Here is an 8,738-nt window from a genome sequence, read left to right as displayed (position 1 = left end):
GAACTTTTTGATGTGAGCTTGAAACCGGAATTTCCTTTATGAGTCTTTGAGGATCCACTTTGGCTAAACTTGCAACATTGAATTGCATTTTCTCCATTAGTTGTTGTGTTTCTCTTACCAGTTTAGAGTTGCTGGCCAGGTTTTTCTGAATTTGGTTGAATTCAGCTTGTGTTTTCTTCTGATTTTTAAGACATTCTTTTGACAGTTTCTTAAGGGCATCTGTGATGCTGTTATTACTTGCCCTTAGAATGGTAATTTCTTCTTCCAAAACTTTATTTCCACTGCTTGACTGTCTTGACTCCATCACATTCACAACTTGTGTTTTGATCTTTTCTATTTCTGTGAGAATCTTTTGAATTTCTGATGCAGAAATGTTGAGTTCTGGTGTTTTTTCTTTCATCTTCTGAAGGGATTTTAGTGCTTCAGTGTTATCATCAGTCTGTTTCTTAATTGCTTCCACTGATTCTGATAATGTCTTCATTTCAGCCCTTTAACCTTGTATCTCTGATAGCAACATATCAAGTTTTTCTTCCACTGGATTTCTTTTGCAGATTTTGTAAACTTTTTTCCAACATTGTTTCCAGATTTTCTTGATTCATGGGTTTTTCAGGGATATTTGGAACAACAGATGTTCCTGCTAACATTCCAGCTGCAAACACATTTGCTGCTGTTTTGGAAATGATAGGGTCACTTTTTGCTTTACCAGAATTTGGTGCAGCATTAAGTTTACAAGTATCATCTCCACCAGAGGTGAGTGACATACTCTCATCCTGGATTTCCTTATGTCCTTGAATCACATCAAGATGTGATTCGTTTTTAAGGTAAACATATTACCTTTTTCCAGATTTCCTTGATCAGTTTTCTGATCTCTATCTGTTGAGACCTCATACTCCTCCTCATTTTCTGATTCAGAGTTGAGATTAAAAGCACTAGTAACCTCTTTATCAATATCAGTTTCTTTGTGTTCTAAGTTGTAAGAAACATTTACCGAACTTTCTGAGTTAGTTTGTTTTGAGTGGGTATTAACTAAAACAGTTCTTGAGAAAGATGTACCTGCGATATGAGATTCATCATGATGTATTACTTCCGTTGTTTCAATTTCAGTGCCACCAAATTGAGCTTCTTCATGAATTCTTCCAGCAATTTGTGATTCTGCATGATGTTCTTGTGCTGTTTCTTGTAGTATATCAAAATCTGGATGAATTCTTCCTTCATGAATTTGATCATTTTCAGCATCATTTGGTGTGTTGGTAATCATCAGAATTCTTTCTCCTCCTGCTTCTTTTGATGATTTTGACTTTTGTTCTTCATCTCCTTCCAGTGATGAAGAGCATTTGAAAACTTCTCTGATGGCTCTTTCTGTTGTGGAGTCTGATTTGGTTAGAAGAGTCTCATGCTCTATTCTGAACTGTGAATCTTGTGAAATGAAACATAGCATGCTTTCTGGTAATATAGGAATATCTTTGTCAGATTCCCATCCATGATTAGAACTCCAGGCCTTCATTGTGTTTGATCTCCACAGATTTTCCAGATTTGGAATTTCCATTTCTCTTGCAGCAAATGTTTCAGAAATAAAAATAGAAATTAATCTTGGATATGGAAAATGTGAGATTATTTTTCCATTTTTGGTGGTGTCTGACCTTTTGATCAGGTTAAAAATTTCTAATCCATAATCAATTCTGAACCCAGTTATGAGTCCATACATGATTGTTAGAATAGCTTGATTAATCTGATCAGTTCCTCCAATTTTTGAAGTGAGACATTTGTTTAATACTTCCATCATCACTTGCCATATTGCTGGTAGTTCATTTCTTCTGATTGAACCAATTTTGTTGATCTTCTTGTTCTTGTAACCAAGCCCAACAATAAAGCTTAATAGCTCTTTCCTGCTTGGTGCTTCAACATAGTTATCAAGAATAGGTAGTTCAAGCCATTCTCTTACCCTTGCAGGAGTTAATGTTACGAAAACATTTTCCCATACATGGGCAGAGAGTTGGTTTTCTTCAACTTCATCAAAGGTGTGAACAAATTGTTGTAGCAGCTTTTCTGGTACTTCTTTCTCTTTTGTTAGAGCTCCTGTAATTGGACAGTTCATGAGATATTCTATCAGAAGTTGACATCTCACATCATATTCTGAATGCTCTGTATTCATCAGCAAATTGTTTTCCTTCATTGGCAGAAATTCATCGTCTTCAATGAAAGGTACATCATGTTGAACAATTGGGATGTTGAGGTTTACTTCAACCATTTTTTTTGAAGTTTGTGAATTAGGGTTTGAAATTTAGGGATTTTTGAGTGAGGAACAGAGTTTGTTTTGGTTTGGAATTTGTGAGGAAGGTATGATTTTTGAATTTTCTGCTAAGGGCTATATAGTGAAGATTTTTAGCAGAGTGTTGTGGGTTTATGGAGTTGAGAGTATATGGAACGTGTCATATAGTGGCGGTTAAAGGATCATTAATTGTCTTTTGTACCGTTTGATCATGGGATGTCGGTTTTTGATTCATGATGTAACCATTAGATTGTGGGTATCAAGATTTTAATGATGATTAATCGTGTAATCGTGGTTGTGCCCTTTCAACTTGTTCTTTTTGTAGTTTCACTGAAGTGCTTCATCTGAATTTAGATTTGAAAAACATTATCGGTTGTATGACATCTTTCCTTCTTTGTGGACCCTACTCTTTTGAGGAGGTCCAATTAGCTTTCTTCATCTTCATTCTCTCCTTTCTTGCAAGTCAAAATTCCATTTCTGTGGAAATAAAGATTGAAGAATATGTATTTCCTTTCATCATCTTCCTCCCTTTTGATCAAATAAAGTCAACAGAAGTCAATGGAATTTGATATGTTTTTCCCCCTAAATTTGTCACCCTTTTTTTTAAATTGATCCTTCCTGTTTGTCAAAAAAAATATCTGATGTTTTGTATCAAATTTTTCAGTTTTATCTGGTGAATTTGAATCAAATTCTGATGATTTGATGAAGTTTCTGATAAATTCTGATGATTTATTATATCCTATCAGATTTCATTTGATTCTTACCAGATTTTCCTTGTTAGTTAAAAAAAATTTACTTATGAAGCAAGATTTAAAGCAAAACATGTAGCATTTTATATAAACATATATACTACATACCATCTACACATATAAGATCTATTTATGAAGGGTTTTAATCAATATCTATTCCTTCTCCATATTCAATCTCAAGAAGTACCCATTGTTCGGTTACTAAACCAAAATTTTTATTTGTTGGTCTAAGTAAAGCTATGCTTGTATTTTGTTGAAGAATCAGCTCTGCTCTTTGATAACCAGCAGGAATTCCACCAAAGTCCAATTGACTTGTGATTATCTTCATCAGAAAGCGAGGATACATAAAAAATGGCCTGCTTGACCACATGTTGCTTGCAAAGTCTCTCATTAAATAATAAGAGAAGTTGTAAGGAACTTTCAATGTGACAGCTCGGCAAATTTCTAACAACTTATTAGATGCTTCATGATGATTTATGGTCTTCCTCGAGAAGCATGCACCCAGTTGAGTGATCAGAAACTGCCATGGTTTGATGAAGCCATTTTTGTTGATTGCTCTGGAATCATTTTCAGGATTGTACCCCATGTGCTCCAAAGTTTCTTCAATCTCATCGTCTGAAAACATCAGAACATTGTTGTCATCATTGAGTTGAAGAGCTGTTCTGATGGTATTTTCAGTTATTCTGATAGTTTGATTGAGAACTTTACTTTCAACATATATCCACCCTCTATCTTGACTTTCTGACAATGTTGCATTTTGCCAGAATGTTTGAAGGATTTCAGGGAATATCGTTATATTGGCAGTGAGAGCATTTCCTAGTTTACTTGCCATAAGCATGTTTACCATAGTTTGACATCCATCCCAGAGAGGACCCTCAAAACTGGTTATGAGTTTGAGGTTGTGGTATGGATGTAAAAGAAGTGGAAAACGATCAGCTCGTATGGTGAGCATTTTTTTAAGTTGAAGATCTGTATCTGTGAAGAAAGAAATGAAGAGATTTTTTGAATTTCTAGATGAAGGTGATTGTTTTTGCTTAATGTGGTAGACATATATAGTAAATTTAAGAACTGCCATAAATGTTATCTACCCACTGTATCTTGTCTACCACAATCTTGGTTATTTTATTGTTTTATCGGGTGATCTTAAGAATAACCCAGATTGAACCCTTCTTCATTAAATGATTTAGGCGGCTATTTTTCAGTTTTCTATCATGATTGCCTACCGTTGTCATTTCAGTGTATTTAATGAAGAGGAGAAATCTCTACATCTATTAACAATTTCCAGAAAATCTTCTGTCAAGTGACGTTTGCCAAATAGAATAAAATAAACAACAAAAAAAATTTTAAATTATGAATTTGTCAATTTTGAGTTATGAATAAAGGTGGTGAAATATATTAACTTGTTCAAATAATCATTCGACAATTTTGTTTTAAGAAGCTTTCTGATTTGTTACCAGAAATTCTGATAATTTGTTAGATTCTTCTGATCATGTATCAGATTTTCTTAAAATTTATCAGATCTTCTGGTGTTTTATCAAAAAAGTACTTCTTCTTCTTTTGTTGTTTTTTTTTATTCAAACAAGTTACAAATCACGGAGAACTTTATCACAATTTTGACCATGATTTAGCACAGTGTACCTTAAGCCTCTATAGGCTACTTTCTTCAATGGTCAGATGTTCCTTTCATTTATTTCATTTTCAAAAATTCACCATTTTACCCAGCTTCGAGACAAAGTTGCTTAGTAAGCTCCTATCTCCAGTCATGTGCTTGGAGCTTCCTGAGTCGCAGTACCAGATCTGCTACACATGATGGTCTTGAAATGAAATGATTAGAGGGTTTTAGGTACCCATGCATGCTTGGGTACACTTTCTGATGAAATTCTGGTTCTATTATTTCTTCTAGATGACCTTTCATCAAAATTTCTGTTGAATGCTGAGCCATTAATAGAATTTTTGCTTTTCTTTTGGAGATGGTGTTGAACAAGCTTCAGTATTTCAACACACATACAGGAGTCATCAGAAATTTCTGATTTTCCTTCTTGTGATGGAATGAAGGGATAGTTTTGTAAAGATGAGTGAACTGCTTCTGGAGTTTTTACAAACTCTTGACTGCATTCACTTCTTTTTGGTTCAAAATTTGGCTTGTCAAAGGAGTATTCAGAACATGTTGATTTGCAAGTTTCAGAATCAGATTCTGATAAGTATTTATCAGAAGTCTGTTGAGTAGCTTTTACAAAGATAGTAGGTTTGTTATTGTTTGTTCTTACATAACCCAACCCTTCTCCTTTGTTCTTTGGAGTGGACTCTATGAAATTTATGAATTCTTTTGCTTCTTGAAAACCTCTTACATTAATTTCTTTATCATTGATTTTCTTGTAAAGATCTCTTCTTTCATTTTCATAGAACTCAATTTTTGCTCTTTTATTTAAACTTTGTTCTATCAGTAATTGGTTTTCAAGAATGATTTTATTCAAGGTCCTCTGCAACTCATCAGATTTTTTACCATCTGATTGGTGTTTAACTTGCAAGTTTAAAAAATCTGACATGAGCTCATTTAGCTTGTGTTCAAGATCAAGATTGTCTAAACTTACCTGTTGTCCTGAAGTCTCTTGTATGTCATCAGAAAGTGCCATGAGACAGAAGTTGGCCATTTCTTCTTCTTCTTCATCAGAAGAATCATCAGATAGCCATGTATCTGTTCCAACAATTAAGCTGACTTGCTGTTGTTGCTTCTTAGCTTCCTCAAGCTTCTTTTCATAGTAAGCAACATCTTTCAGCTTCTTGGTCTTACACTCAGATGCATAATGACCTTTTTGCTTGCACTTGTAACACACCACCTCAGCCTTTCCTTTATCCTTAGATCTAACATCTTCTTTAGATCTATCATCCATCCTCCTTCTATCACTCCTCTGGTACCTCTGGCTTCCTCCCCTCAACCTTTGCTCAAATGTTTTGGTGAGCAATGCTATTGCATCAGCAAAGGCTGAAAAATCTGATGATGAATCAGAAGTTTCAAAGGCCTGGCTGTTTGATGGTTGTGGATCATTGGAAGTTGTTTGTCTTTGTGAATTTGAGATAAGAGCTAAAGATCCCCCTCTTTGAATGGTTTCTTCAAATATTTCTTCCTCTCTGGGGATCAAGATGCTATATAAGTCATGAAGACTCATGTTTCCTAGTTCTAAGGTGGAGGACAAAGTCATTGTAAGACTTCTCCATTCTCTAGGCAAAGCATCAAGAAATTTTATGTTTCTTTCATCATTTGATTTAGTTATTCCAAATTTCTTTAGCTCGTTTAAAAGTTTTGTGAACCTTTGATATGTGTCATTCAACTTTTCATTAGGTAAACTTTTAAACCTTTCATAGGATGAGACGTTGTTTGTTCTCTTGTTTCTTTTCATCCTTTCTCCTCCTTCACAAAGATTTTCCAACTGATCCCATATTTCCTTGGCTGATGCACAAGCATCAACTTGTGAAAATATGTCATTGGGGATGGCCATTATTAAGAGTGATTTTGCTCTTTCATCCCCTGCTACCAGTTCCTTGTCTTCCTCACTCCAAAGTATTTCACTTTTGGGAGCTCGGGAGGTAGGGATAGCAGGTAGTTGGTCAGTTGCTGGAATTGTAGGTATTTCAGTCATTGGTATATGTGGACCCCTTTCAATGGATCTAAACAGAGCTCGGTCATGACCATTAAGAAAATTGACCATCCTGATTTTCCATTGGGGGTATTCCTCCCTGACCAGAGTCGGAGGTTTTGACATAGAACCAATATTGAAAGCATTATTCCAGGTTTGAAAGCTGGCCATATTTAGAAAAAAGAAGAAGAGCGATTGATCGTTTGAAAGTAATTAATTCAATCTGCTCTGATACCAATTGTTAGACCCAGTATGGCCTTAACAACTTCTTTTTACGTAATATGGCAAGTGATTTCAGTATATGTGAAAAAGATGTGCGGAAATGGAAATCAGACTTTCAAGAAACAAGACCTACAGAATTATCAAGTTTATATCACTTTGAAACAAATTAGTTTAACAAGGTGATTGTAAGATTATTATCTAATACAAATGAATCTTGATTTCTGTGGGTGAGAAGAGTAGTGGAGTTTGAGTGTTTGTATGTGAATTCTAAGCTTCAAAATCAAATATCTTCTGCCTCTCGAGCCTTCTATTTATAGACGGTTGTGGACATGAATAAGCAATTGTTTATTCATGCAATAAGTCCTGCATATAGTAGCAATTTGACATATTCATTGAATCCATCGTTCAAGTTGCATTTGTAATCATGAAAACCAATAATGTCATGCTTCGGTCATGGGTGGCAGGATAGAGTTGTGATTTTACACAAGTGGGTCTTTCATCAGAATTTCTGATAAGCCACTTCATCAGAAATTCTGGTGAACAAATCATCAGAAAGTTTGATGATCAGAATTTGTCAGAAACTGATGACATTTCATCAGAAATATCATCAGATCCACCAGAAACGACCTTCTCTGATAATCCAAATCAACTCTTTAACAACTTGAGATTCTTTGTAGTAGATACTTTGCTTTTCAGTTGTCCCAACTGTTTTTCTTCATCTTGCTGTGTTCTTTAGGAGGACTGTTATCTTCTTCAGAGATCCAGTTGATTGAGATTTTCTTCAATACTTACAAATAAAGTTTCCTAACAACTTTTATTCGGTTTGTAATGATTTTATCTTTCGACTTCCGCTGTGTATTAAACTGTGATAAATTGTCTATGATGATATCAACTACGTCACGATACTCCCCACCGGGCCCACCGGTAATACGTGGAAATATAGGGGTGTGACAGGTTGTATACAGATTTATATGTTTGCCGTCTGTCAAGGCCGGTTAGAAGAGCCGGACAAGATTAATTGACACGCCACAGGTATAATGCCCACAAGGTTAATTCCTTATTGTGGAGTACCTTTTTATACATACGCAACTGTCAGGTGTATGCCTACACCCCGTGCTTAAGTCATGGCCATTTCAATAAATGAGCCGAGGATATCCAGGACACGGTCATTAACCCCCCAATAGCCATATACCAAATAAAACAGATTAAAACGAGTTATGCAATTATACTAATCACAATCCGATTAAACAGTTACATACCCGACCAAGCGGTATTATTATAATACCGTATCCCAAGCCCGTATAACGAAAAATAAGTTAAAAGTATTTACCAGTGTAAACTGACGTATTTTCCAGAAAGGCTAAGTGCAGGTACTAAACGGAATAGGCTGGCTACTCCTAGCATCAATAAAGAGTCTTGCAAGCTTAGATGTTTACAAATCTGTTGAACAATGTTCCTTTATATACTTCTGATCCGCCTGTGGATCGCTTACAACCGTTTTGTAATAATTGATATTACTTTTATTCGGTTTGTAATATTTTACCTTTCGACTTCCGCTGTGTATTAAATTGTGATAAATTGTCTATGATGATATCAACTACTTCACGATACTCCCCACCTGGCCCACCGGCAATACGTGGAAATATCGGGGTGTGACATGTGTGTAATCTCAAAAAGTGCTTTGCAAACGAATCATTAGTGATACCTCTTCAGGACATAGAGGTAAATGAGAAACTTAAGTTTATAGAGAAACCCATTTAGATTGAAGATAGAAAAATCAAGAATCTCAAACACAAGAGATTAGTTCTGGTCAAAGTGAAATGGGATTCCAAGAGAGGACCAGAATACACTTGGGAGCTCGAA

The sequence above is a fragment of the Helianthus annuus genome, chromosome 2, assembly GCF_002127325.2.
Source record: "Helianthus annuus cultivar XRQ/B chromosome 2, HanXRQr2.0-SUNRISE, whole genome shotgun sequence".
NCBI lineage: Eukaryota > Viridiplantae > Streptophyta > Magnoliopsida > Asterales > Asteraceae > Helianthus > Helianthus annuus.
Note: the sequence above shows the minus strand (reverse complement) of the source record.